Source organism: Talpa occidentalis, unplaced genomic scaffold, assembly GCF_014898055.3.
Source record: "Talpa occidentalis isolate TD23 unplaced genomic scaffold, MPIMG_talOcc4v2.1 talOcc4.9, whole genome shotgun sequence".
Classification (NCBI taxonomy): Eukaryota; Metazoa; Chordata; class Mammalia; order Eulipotyphla; family Talpidae; genus Talpa; species Talpa occidentalis.
In genome coordinates, this window is record NW_023605305.1 from 83,463,877 (window position 1) to 83,477,678 (window position 13,802).

The 13,802-nt window shown below is 44.4% G+C and overlaps 1 long non-coding RNA gene across 1 annotated transcript in view; it reads left to right on the plus strand.

Annotated features, from left to right (window-relative positions):
• The window catches only part of LOC119237066 (uncharacterized), a 506,617-nt gene that overhangs the window by 129,912 nt on the left and 362,903 nt on the right, over positions 1–13,802 (plus strand). The window lies entirely within an intron of this gene.

Here is a 13,802-nt window from a genome sequence, read left to right on the forward strand (position 1 = left end):
TTATTTCCCCCATCCCATTCTTTCTGCCCTTTTGATCTATTTCCCACCCCCCTCTCTCCTAGCCTCAGAAACCTCACTTCATTTATTAGTGTCCACTCATTTTTTTTACAGTATTTTGTTTTGTCACATCATCCAGTATTTGTCTTTGTCATCCTAACTTGCTTTTTACTACATATCGTTCCCTCAAGATCCTTTCACTTTGCTCTAAATGGCAACATTTCATCTTTCCTCATGGAGGAATAGTATTCCATTGGGTGATAGACCACATCTTCTTGATCCAGTCCTTTGTCAGTGGCCACTGAGGTTGCTTCCATGTCCTTGCTATTATAAATCATTCTGCAGAAGTATGGTAGAGCATATAATTTTTTGAGTTGAGGTTTCATGTTCTTTGGATAGATGTTAGGCAGTCACTTTAACCCTCCCTGGATGTCAGCTTTTTCCTCTCTGGATTCTTTTTATCTTACCTACCTCTGAGGGTGGTGTAATGAGATCATAAGATGATACATATAAAGCCCTTAACACTGGGCCCACATAGAAGTGGTACTCAGTACACTTTATCCAGTAGTAAGAGAAGAGGGAGAGGGAGAAAAGGCAGGAAGAAAAAGCAAAAGCAGTAAACCAGTGGCTAGAACAGAGGGAGCTGGAACAATGGACAGTCAGCACCCTGAGCTACTTCTTTTCCTCAGAAGCAGGAGAAACAATAAGCAGGACTTCCCCACCTCTAGGCAGCTCAGTACCATTTTTTTTCTGTGAGATCTTCTACCTCCCAGCTTTCTCAGTGGATGGACTCCTTTGACACCCTCTCTAGTTGTGTGGTCTCCATTAACCCAGCTTTCAGGCAGCCCAGATGTAACTTCTGTGTTTTCCCTTAGGCCTGTCCTGGTATCCCCACCCCATCTAGCCTGCCACCTTGTGGACACTGGTGACCCTGGGCAACTCTCCCTTAGTGCTACTCAGCCAAGGCTCATTACAGGCACCAAGGGTCTTTCCCAGGAGTCTGGGACCCTCCAGTTGGATGTTCTATAAGAGGGCAACCCCTAGTCAACTGATAACTCTAGGAACACAGAGCACTTAGCCTGTATTCCTAGCTCGGGCTGCCCCAGATCCCAGTTGGTGACCTGGTATATTTCCAGGAAACTTGCCCTTTGGTAATTAAGCTCTTTTTGGCACCCAGTGGGCAAGGAGTGATGTTGTCTGGCTGTTATCTTCCCAGTAAATGGCAGGAGGACCCAGAATGCTCTGCCTCTCTAGGGGCTAGCAGTTGGACTCAGGCAAGGCTCTCTCCCCACCCCCTGAATACAATTCTGAGCAGGATTGGTGCTCTGTTTCTCCAGCTAGACACTTGATCATTAGGAAGTTATTTGCCAAGTCTAGAGGACCATTTTGTTTCACTTACACATGACACAGGCTCTACCACCTTGACATGTGTTGCCTTGAGCCAACTCTCTTTATTCCCAGAATGTTTTCTCATCTGTGAAGCCATAAGGGTAATGGTGGTTGCGATAAGATAATGCTTGTAAGTCCTTAACACAGTGCCTGGCAGGAGTGAGCACTCAGCAAACATTTGTTCCTGTTGTTATTATCTGAATAGCTCTTTTCATTTCCCAAAGCTGTCACACTCCTCTGTCTCAAAATTTAAAACCATATGGAGCTTCTTTTTGGTAAATAAATCCCATTTGACAGTTGAGGAAATTGAGGCATGAGAGTAGGGTGACTTGACCGAAGTGATGCCTGATTGGTCAGAGCCCTTGACTTGTAGAACTCTCCCTCCTGGACCTGAAAGAATAACTGCAGAGACTGAACCAGCTGTCCTGGGCTCCAGCCACAGCCACACTCAGTGGCTTACAAGTGGCTTTGTTCCTCTTGGCATATGTTGTCATGGGGTGGAAACTTGTCATGAAATTGTGCTGTCCTACAGTCCTGCTTAATTGTTATCGACTATGTAAAGGACATTCTCCAGTTTTGCAGACTCAATCAACCCTTCTTTCCTTGTATTCTGGATAAATATCTGATTTGGGACTTAATATACTATTGTAACTGACCATGAACTCTGTGAAGTAAAAAGCAATGTCTTCTGCATCTTTGTATCTCCACCAATTCAGACAGAGTATGAGCTTCCTAAATATCTGTTGAATCAATAGCACTGATAACAACATAAGTAACTATGATCCTATTTAATCCTTCTAACTGCCCTGTGAAGAGTTTATAACAGGCTGTTACTATAACTCTCCTCTTCTTCTGATGGGGATACTGAGGTTAGGAGAAGCTAAGTAACTAGTCTGAAGTCACAAAATAGAAAAGGAGCAGGGCAGCAGTTTGAGTCTAGATCTTACAATCTCCAGCACTGAGCTCTTAACCAGTTCCAGATGATAAATACCTATCCTAAAGGTTCTCAGATTCTGGTCCAGGCCCACCTGCCAGGAGGCAGGTGAATAAGAAGGCTCTCGGGAGTAGTAGGCTGAGTAGGAAGAGAAGAACCCAAACAAGGTCTCTGTATGTAATGTTTTCAACTCCTTCATTTGTACCTCTCTCTAAGCATCTCCCTGCATCAGTCACATACAAAGTGGAACATGTTGGAGCTCTTTGAAAAATGGTTGACCTTTTCCAGAGCCTATAAGCCAGCTGATCTTTCCATGCCCCCTCCCTGCAAGAGTGGAGGGATAGCTTCAGCAAATGCTCCTTGCTTGTTACTTGTATCAAGTACAGGGAAGTTGCCAGTGTTCATCCAGGTTTGGAGTGAGGTCCTATCTGCAGGAGAAACTTCTATGTAGGGAAACTTCTACATAGAGAATCTTCTACATAGAGAAACAGTGGGGCTGGGACTTCACATACAAGCAGAATCGAACTAGAAGACCAGAAAGCTGCAAGGAAGAGGACTGTCCTGAAAACCTTTAGGATTAGGGCTTCAGGATGGTCACTGTGTCTTTTAACTCAGTTTTCAAGTCATGTTCAAGAAAGAAACAATGGGGCCTCCCTGGTGGTACAGGGGTTAAAGATACAGCGCTATTAAGCTGTGGTCAGCCACTTGCAGCATCAGTTTGATCTTGGGCCGGCCAGGGTGCTACCCACATGGCACAGCAGACCTCTTCTGCTCACCTTCTGCTCCCCTCAGCAGTGTGTTCCAGTAGATCCACCTGTTCTGCTCCCCACTCTCTCTGGTGAATTCTCCTCCCCGCCCCTCCTCCCACACCTCTGGTCTACACCCCAGTTCTTATGTGCATAAATAAATAAATCTTTAAAAGAAAAAGAAAGAATGGCTCTCATGCACAGTCAGGCCTAAAAGGGACTTTAGAGATGATTTATACGTAATATTATGTAATATTCAACTTTCCCTGCCCTGATCCTGTGCCCATTGCAATGACAGGCACCACTAATTGATGGCAGTGTTCTCTCTGGAGAGACCTTGATGAAGCCTCAGTATTCTTTAATGGGATGGATCATAGACCCCAACCAAGATCAGTTACTTTCAGCTTAGTTTTCTTCATGTGGTTCCTTCTTTGGTCTGTGAGAATAGGGAACATGGGGAATCCTGCCTGAAAAATAGGGGAGCTTGTGTATCTATTGGATGCCACTAGTTACCTGAGGTCTTAGAAAGGATTCCAGATCAGGAGATAAGAAGTCAGGGACTAGTCTTGATATTTCCATAAAGAAGCCAAGTGATCTTGGGCAAGCCATAACCTTCCAGGACCTTAGTTTTCTAAATCTTTAAATTGAAATACTTGCGAGAATAAGATCACTATGGATCTTATTCCAGAGGTTCAACTTTGGCATATGTTGATACGTTGAGATGTGTCATGGTGTTTCATGTCCCTTTCTCCTAGGAGGAAGTGTCCTGATGCCTGTATCACTGGGGGAGGACATATGACATTTATGCTGCCACTCCCCACACCGATATCTGCAGCTACATTGGCAATTGTGGCTCCATGTGGACTGGGCCTTATAATCCTTCTCATTCTTTCCAGTGGGGGTGGAGGGATGGGTCCCGATAGCCACTACTAGTTGCTCAAGGTTTTCAAGGGAAATAAAAACTACTTGCCATCTGTATAGGCTGACTGAATTGTCCTTTCAAAAAATTCATGTTAGGCTCTCAACCTCCAACCCCACAGAATGCAACTGACTGTATTTAGAGATAGGGGCTTTACAGAGATGGTCAAATTAAAATGAGGTCATTAGTGTGGACTCTAATCCAATATGACTGGTGGGGTCCTTAATAGGATGGGGAACTTGGACAAATAAGTTACACGGAGAAGATAATCATCTACAAGCCACGGAGAGAGGCCTGGGACAGATCCTTCCCTAATGTTCTTTAGAAGAATGTCCCCCTGCCAGCCCCTTAATCTTGATGTCTAACCTTCAGAATTATGAGAAAATAATTTTTTGTGGTTGAAGTGGTATTTTGGTATTGTAGCCCTAGTAAGCTCATACACAGTCCTTTGCCAATATAGAGTTTGACAGGAGAGAAGCAGATTAAAATGCAAAATAATTAGAAAAGTTCACTTTGTCCTCATTCCTATTATAGAAGCCTAACCTCAAACACCTGAGTGAGACTAGAGTTTATTGTCAAAGAACTAGGATAGAAGAACCTGGACAGATAGTCCCCTAGTTCAGTGACCTTGGGTAAGTATTTGAACTTCCCTACACCCTGTGTTCTTATCTGTGGTATAAAACATTTGGATAGGAGCCAATATTTTCAAATTTAATTTTAAGCTTCAGAATTATTTGCCTTCTTGTTTTTTATTGAGGTAACTTTAGTTTATAGGTGTATAGTTTCTCACCTCAGTACCTGTATATGTCTCTCCATGCCTACAACCAAATATCCAGTCACTGTCCACCACTCACCTGTTGGTCCCCTCTACCCATTCTATCCCCCCATCTCTTTCCCCTCTGGTAACCACCAGTCTGTAGTCAGAGGCTAAGGCTTTGTTTTTGTTTTGTTTGTTTACTTGCTTTTTATTTTTTTGAAACATTCATTTTATTTATGCATATAAGAACTGGGGTACAGGCCAGAAGTGTGGGGATGAGAAGATTCACCAGAGACAGAGTGGGGAACAGACAGGTGGACTGACTGAAATACACTGCTGCAGAGAGCAGTGGGCAAGCCAGGAGAGGTCTGCTGTACCATGTGGGTTGCTCCCTGGCTGGGGATTGAACTCATGCTGCAGTGGCTGCGGGTAGCTTCATAGGTTGTGTCTTAACCCCTTGTATCACCAGGGAGGCCCCTCCCCTCTTTTTATACTATAAATGACTGAAATTATGTGATCCTTTTCTTCTGACATATTTTATTCATATACCCTCAAGGTCCATCTATGTTGTTGAAAATGGCAAGATTTCATCTTTATTATGGCTGAGTAGTATTCCTATATATATACATATACGTATACAAATATATATACGAATACATATTTGTGTGTGTATATATATGAATACACACACATATATACACCACATCTTAACCCATTCATTCTTCAATCACTGGGCACTTGGCTATTGTATGTAGTGAACATAAGGATGCAGGGTTCTATTCGAATTAATGTTTTCATATTCTTTGGGTACAAACAAGGTGGGCTTGCTGGATTATACGGTAATTCTATTTTTAATTTTTTATAAACTGTTTTTTATAAACATTTTTATAATTTTTTTATAAACTTCATAACTGTTTTCTATAGTGGCTTCACCAATTTACCATTCTACCACAGTGTGAGGGAGTTCCTTTTTCTCCACATCCTTCCCAGCACTTATTATTTCTTACTTTTTTATGGTAGATGTTCTAACCAGTGTGAGGTGAAATTCCATTGTGGTTTTGATTTGTATTCCCTAAAGATAAGTGATGTAGAACATCTTTTCATGTGTCTGTTGGCCATCTATAAGTCATCAAAATACCTTATTCAAACAAAATATTAAGCAGAAACATAATAAGTAAACTCTAGACAAAAATGAAGGTGTTTTGATAGATGTAGAAGCAGGGGGACATGGCTCTGTCATCTCCCCTCTACGCCCTGGACCCTTAGCAGACATATTGTTACAAAGACACCATGCACCCAGGTCAGGTTTTCTGTAAGTCTGAGAGCGTAACATGTGAGTCTGAGGACTGTGGGACCCCTGAGAAAAGAGCTGTGTCTTAATTAACTTAGCAGAGTGCCAGGTAGCCAGCAAACAATAAATATGAAAGGAAAGGAGGCAGAAACAATAGAAAAAGAAAGAATAGCAAATATTGCCACAGAGTTCTGGAGGAGGACTGAAGCCTTCTTCAGATATCTTTAGTTCTATGCCATTCTATTTTGGAAAAGTCCCCTGGAACTCTCTGGCGTTAGGCAAAGCTGTGAGCTCACCTAGAGCTTTCTTGCCTTTTCTAGGAGTGAAGGCACCACACTGAAACTGCACCAGACACTGAAGAAATGGTGGTGGCTGAAAGTTGACTTGATTCTCCAATAAGACCAAAGAGTTAAATTGTGATATCAGATCAGCTGGGATTTGGAGGGCAGAGAGAGTTAGAGGCCAGACAGAATCCAGGAGCTGGACAGAATCCTGAGCTCTTAGCAAGGGGTTTGGTATTTCACCTGCTAGATGGCGCTGTCCTCTAAGGAAAGACTCCTGCTCCACTCCAGTGGGCTCAGTTCAGGAACCCAAACAACTCTAGTTGAAAGAATCTATGGACAAGAGTTAGAGGGATGGATGGCAGCCCTTTCCCCAGTGCCCCCCATCTTCCTTGGTGAGGCCCTGGTTCCCTTTATGCTTCTTATGTGGTAATGGAGGTGTTGCATACGCTGCTTCTGAAAAGTCTAAGAGCCTTTTGCTCTCAACAAAGGTGAATAAGAAAGGGTGTGTGTGTGTGTGTGTGTGTGTGTGTGTGTGTGTGTGGACAGGGATGGCTATTGAGGTTCTGCCTCAGAGCAGCAATGTACAAATGAAATGTCCCAGCCTGGTCTTTGGCCTGGACTTACATGAGATCAGTGGGAGAAAGAAACAGCCCAGCTTTTCTCCATACCGCCTGCCAGGCAGTATGCCTGGAACTCTGTGTGGCTGGCTTTGCTTCTTCCTCTCTCCACTCCAGTCAGGGACCCTGCATGTGGGGACTGAGACCCCTTCCCTGGGCAGTGTGAGAGGTAGACTGACATGCCTGGAAATCAGGGACATAGCCTGCAACTACCAGCAGCGAGAAGGAAGGAAAATAAAGATAAGGGTGGGGAAGAGAAACCAGGAGGGGACCATAGAGGAGGGAGGGCTGAGGAAAGACAGGAGAACAGGGAACAAAGACCAGAGGTGGAGGGCTAAGGGGGCTGGGATGGTCTTATAGGACACAGAGACCAGGTGTCTGGAGAGCAAGAAGGGGCTGTGGAGAGGACAGGAGTGGAGTGGAGGAGAGGGTGGAAGGCTGAGGAAACCAGAAGATGAGAAAACAGGAGTGGAGCTTTCCAGTCTGTGCTAAAACCTAGAAACTTTGTAGGCAGAGAAGGAGGCTCATGTTGGGCAAACAGGAAACAGAGGGAGAGGAAGTCAGATAATCAGAGAAAACCTGACCAAGATTGCCCACATAGAGAGGAAGCCTCTGCCATGGAGATGCAGACAGGCAAGGCAGGAGACCATGGCCCAGCAGCTCTGGAGCCAGATGGTGGAAGCCATGAAGGCAGAGAGCAGAGCTGAGTGAGGCAGGAAAAGAAATACAGAAGGTAGAGCAAGCAAATCATGGGTGACAGGCATGAGGGGACAGGAAGAGAACCTTGAAAATGCCCAAGCTGGACCTTGCGTTTTCCTTTGTCCAGGAAACCTGGGGTGAATTGTCAACAGGAGAGGTTGCGTGGCATGTTAGTAGCTGGCCCTGATTGCACCTATGCCATGCAGCTCCTTGGAGCTGCCCATTTGTTAGCTGACAGCCTGCTGTTGGGGATATCAGTGGAACCTGTGTCCATACTGGGGGTCATCCCCACTCTAAATTCAGAGGTACCTGCCTCTCTTGCATGGAAATGCCTCTCTTAATGGCCAAGAGTTGAGTTGTTTGTCCTGTGGGTCACCTGCTCCCTGTCTCGAGTCAGTGGTCCATTAGAGGATGCTTCTTGGTGGGATTTGGGTAAAGTTTTTGGGAAGGCCAAGTAGGTAGGGACAGGCATTTTTAAAGGGTTGTAAAAAACAGAACAAAAGTGAAGAAGAATTTGTGTCAGAGGCTATATGCGGTACAAAGCCTGAAATATTTACCACCTGGCCCTCACATGTACTCCACCTGGCCTGGTCTAGGGTGTTACAAGACTCTGCTTCAGGAACAGGTAAACCTGGAAGGATTTTGGAGAGAGTATGATGTCCCCCAGAAAATTACAGCAACATGGTAATAGCCAGAGTAAGGTCTGTGTGGATGACATATTGATTTAAGAGTTTCATATTCATTTCACAAATATTCTTTGAATGTGGCTCAGGAGAGGGATAGACCTGGCTGAATCCTACCCCCATCTTTTTACCTAACCAAGTGACCTGCTTCGGTGTGTCTCAGTTTTCCTAACTGTAAAATGGAGATAAAAACTATATTTCCTGAAATTTATTTGGGAGGATCCAATGTGCTTAGGTGTATGGAGCATTTAAACTGTGTGTAACACAACACACAGTAAATGTAAGCTTTTATTGCTACTGAGAACCTGTAAACCCAGAGAGGAGAATGACTTTGGCATATGCTCCACAGCAGTCAGAGGGTGGGTTGGTCTGGTAAATATCAGTAAGCGAAGATCACTTGCCTTTATTACTGCCATCAGTGTTATCAGTCCTGTTCTTATTAGAACTTGGGGTCTGGTCTTGGGATCCCAGTGTTCTCATTCGTAAAGCATGAGGTTTGCTGAGATCCCTTCCAACTCAGTCTTTTTTATTTTTTGTCCATTTCCTCCGCCTCCTTCCTCATTTCCTTTCCTCCCTTCCCTCTGTGTAGTTACAAACACCCTTAATTCTCTTTGACATTTCTGGCAGCCAGGTCATCTTCCCCCCTCCCTTCCCCCCTAAGGACTCTTCTTTCCCTTCCCCATTTCCAGGGACTTCTCGCAGCCCCCCCCCCCCCCCCCCCCCGCCCCGGTGCTTCCAACAAAAGTCAGGTCATTTTTCATGCAGTATCAGCCCCAAGTCAGCTCCCAACATTTGTCCTGTTTCTCCAAGTGTCGGAAGTTCTCTGTCTTCCCACTAGGACTTTCTGAGAGCATGGAGTGAATCCCAGAATTTCTAATCCTCTCTGTTGTTCTGAGCCTCTTCCCACACTCTGAGAAAAATAAGACGGAAAAAAAAAAAAATCAGGCGGGCTGAGGAGCAAGGCTCTCAGGCCAGTCTCTGGGCCAGGTGGTCTGTGCTGGCTGGTGGACACCCAGTCCTGCTGGTTCCTTATAGGCCGCAGAGGCCAGTGTGGGGGAGAGATTCAGGTCATCAAGATAAGGCAGCACATTCAAACTAGAAGCAAAAAGCGGCTGTTTTTCCAATACTAAGTAATCAGGGAACAGGAGGATGTAATTTGCAGATTAGCAAAGTGAACAAAGAACATAAAATTAACTTTATAGCAAAGAGGAGCATAGTCTGAAGAAATAAACCTCCATAAAACATTATTATTGATAAAATCAGAACTAAATAGGAGCTGTGACCAAATCAGGGAGAGGAGGGGGCCTCCGTGGAAGATGAAGTTGGAACTTCAGGCAGAGTTGGGAGGCTGTGATAGGCTCCAGAGAGGTCATAGGGCCCAGGGTGTGTGTGTGTGTGTGGTGTAGGGAGAGATTAGGGATTGAAACAAGGAGGCTTATGCAAAGAGGGAGGTGCCCACTGGGATTCCTATACTGCTTTCATTTAAGGAGGGTCTTCATTAAAAACTGGCATTGACTACAAAGAACAGGTTAACAGCAAATATGCTCTTGCACACACATGCTCCGATTGTCTCCCCACTCACCATTTTTAATCCTCAGGTAGCTACAAAAGCTCATCTAAAACCCCAGCCACTCTCTCTCAAACACCAGGACTGACTGGGGTTCCAAAGCAAAAGAGTCCCAAAGCTCTGCCTTTGACCCCAAGAAAAAGTGAGAGCAGGACTTCTATCCCCTTTGTCCTTGACAGGTTGTCCGATTAGGCTAACACCTGGTGGGGGCCAGTGGGCAGTCTAGTATGCCTGGATACCCTTCCTGCCAGTCTGCACCTAGGAGCAGGGCCTTCTGCGCAAGTTCAGACATTCCTACAGCTATAGCTATAGCCTCAGCTCCAGTGCTTTCTGGGTTCAGGGCCCTGGCCTTGTTCCTCAGGCACAGGGCTGGCATGGTCCCCTCCACCCTCCACCCTTCCCCAGCAGTTCCACTGTGAATGCATAACCATCCTTGGTTGGTTGCCCTTATATGTTCCCATTGCCTCTAAGTTGTCCCTTCACTAAGTTTTGCTCTAGACTCTATTTGAGTAGCCATTTCTACAGGCCCCTGGTGGAAAACAGTGATGAGAACACCTTTCTGGAAATCAGAAGGCCTGGGCTATTGCTGAGAACCTGTCAAGAACACAAGAACCTGTTGACCTTGTGACCTTGGGCAATTTGTATCACCTTTCTGCCCTCAGTTTCTTCACTTGTGAGATGGGGATGATGGTGAGGTGATCTTTCAGCTAAAACATACTATGATTCTGTTTCCTCTAGTAATATGTTGGGTAGGACTTTGGGGATAAAGAAATGAGGGCTTAAATTCTGGTTTTGACACTTACTAGGGGTGTGGCCTTCATCTCTCTGATCTTGGTTTGCATCATCAGTAAAGAAGAGGAAATAACATTTTTGTTGCAAATTGAGGGGCAAGAGTAGTAAATAAAACCGCATGAATAAAAGCAGCTAGACCCAATTCTCATGACACAGGAGCCTCCCAATCCTTGTTAGAGCCTTTCTCTTCCTGAAGATGCCAGAGCAAGAGGGAAGGGAAGTGGTTGGCTCTGGAACATCCCATTCTTTACTCCATTGCTTCCGTTTATTTATATTTGCTGACATCTCAGCTCACAGATTGACTCATTTATCCTTTCAAATCTGTCTGGTCCTTGAAGATTTCTCCATGGAGCCATTCTTTCAAAATTTGGGCAGGCCTATGGCTAGCTGGAAAAGGGCAGTCAGAAGCTGCAGGCCCTAGGCCTGTGCTGCTTGGACAGCCTGGTCTTCTGACCAGGATCAGAATCTCTTTCAGCTCAACCATCTGGGACAGCAAACCCTTTCCAGGGGCTTACCTTTCCTTCTTTATGCATATGTCAACTTTATAACCAAAGGAGTGGGTCTCCAATTGGTCACACCCAGATTTTAAGTGTAAAGGAGCACTTATTAAATCCAATCCACAGTCTTGCCCTTCTCCCAAACTTGCTGTTTTGTACATTTTTTCTTGGATTTGGAAATTTTTGCTTGGCATTTCAGAATTTAAGTGTGTGACATAACACAGAAAAGTCCAGATGTGGCAAAGCTGTGAGTGAAAGGAAGTTTATCAGGGTCTCCCTCCTGGTGCAAGTGGTTAGGCACTGTACTATGAAGCAATCCACTGCCTCTGCAGCACACAAGTTTGATCACTGGCCGGCCAGGGAGAAACCCACATGGCACAGCAGACCTCTCCTGTCCCGCCCACTGCTCCCGTCAGCAGTGTATTTCAGTCAGTCTGCCTGTTCTGCTCCCCACTCTGTCTCTGGTGAGTCCTCTCAACCCCCGCATCTCAGGCCTGTACCCCAGCTCTTGTATGCATAAATAAATAAATCTTTAAAAAAAAAGGAAGAAAAGTTATCAGTAGTTTCTGTCGTTCACTTCCAGTGTCCTTTTTTTAAGTTTTGTTGTCTCAATAGTCAGATACTCAACATCTCTAACTGCCCATAGTTGATAAGACAGACTCCCTTATAGTGATTTTATTAGGTTCTAAGAGACCCCTTAACTTTACTCCCATTGGATATGAACTTACATATCTTATGTTTATCAGTATCCTCTCAGTGTTCTCAATATATGATAATTTGATTCATTTTCCCATCCATACTTCCCTCCAGCCATCAACCCACCCACCCACCTAGCCAGTCAAACTGATTTAGAACCTCTTTCTGTAATATTTTTTTTAAAATTTGGTTACAATTCCACACTTAAGAACTCTATAGTATATTTTCAAATCCCCAAACAAATAAGATAAAAAGTTTGCTCACCATGCCAGTGTAAGCAAGGGCTGAGTGCCCAGGAGTGATAATAGGCTATGTTGAAGGACAAAAGAAAGAGAAAGCACCCAAGTAAGTATAACTGATTCTAGAGAAAAAATGGGAAGAGAACCACACCTTATAGGATTGTCAGAGTTCATGTCACTTAAAATAAATAAAGGAAAGAAGCTTTCAGAGCAAGGGCTAGGGGAAACAAGAAAAGACAAGAAATAGAATGCCAAAAGTAGACCTATTGGGGGTGGTGTGGAACATTTGAGAAAGTAACCTTTGGAAAAGTTGGTTTGCACTGGATTTTGAAAAAATGATTGGCACATAGACTGAGGAATAGCACTGTCTCCTATGGGTAGTAGAGAGCCACTGGTGTTTTTTCTAGCTAGGGAGAGACGTCTAGTAAGAACATACAGAATGCATTAGGGTCTAGGTATTTTCATTCTCTATGTACTCACAGATCCATAGTTTCATGCAACAAGAGTTTCATGAGCTCTAGCTACTCTGTGCTTAGGTCAGTGTTCACGGCTGGATGCTAGTTACTGTGTCCTAGTTCCTTCAGAAATCAAAGCCCTTGCTTTGAGGAGAGCTTTTTATTCATCAAAACTAGAGTTAACTCTGAGATATGGAACACATGAGTAACCATGGCAGTTAACTCTTTTTTTAAAATAAATATTTTTATTGTACAATTAAAAACAGACACAGAAAGCCAAGCCAAACAAATGTGTAGCTCAGTGAATTAGTATCCAGTGAATGCCATTATAACTACCCACCAAATCAAGAAATAGAATTGCGGGCAACCCCTGAACCCACCCTGTGCTTCATTCCTACACAGTCCCACCCTCTTTCGGAAAGCAGCCACTATCCTGACTTATATAGTAATAGCCTCCTTGCATTTATTGATGATTTTATCACTCAGTGTGCATCCTCAAACCCTATAGCTTAGCCTTGCCTGTGTTTTTTCACTTGATATGTCTTTTTGGTGTCTATTCATATCTGATTTCCCCTGCTACCTCTTCCTGTTCCCTGACCTTGGTGTGTTGACTAATCTGGGGCAATCTGTTTACCCTGTTTCCTGAAGTCAAATTTGCTGACTGCTCCCTCCTGGTGTAGTTTGACATGTCTCTCTATCTTTTGTGCTTTCTGCAAATGGGGAGCTTGATCAAGAGACTTACTTCTTTTTTTTTTTTTTTTTTAAATTTTTTTTAAGATTTATTTATTTGTTTATACAAGCACTGGGTACAGTCAGAAGCGCGGGAGGGTGAGAGAATCCACCAGAGCCAGAGCAGGGAGCAGAGCAGGCAGAAGGACCGAAGTACACTGCTGAGGGGAGCAGCGGGCGGCAGGAGAGGTCTGCGCGCCATGCGGGACCCTCACCAAGTGGCCGGGGATCGAACCGGCGCTGCAGAGGCTGCGGGCAGCTTCGCAACCCAGCACTCAACCGCTGCGCCACCGGGGAGGCCCAAGAGACTTACTTCTGATATAGGTTCAATCCCTTTAAAGAGGTTATAGGTGGTGTTATGTCTTGTGTTTGGTCTGTGCTTTTGTTTGATATTAGTTGCCACAGATACTCCATGCTACATCCATCAATTCACTGGGTGTTAAAAATTAGTAATATGTCAATTCTGTCTTTTATTTATTATATAGGCTGCTTTTATAAATAGACTCTTCCT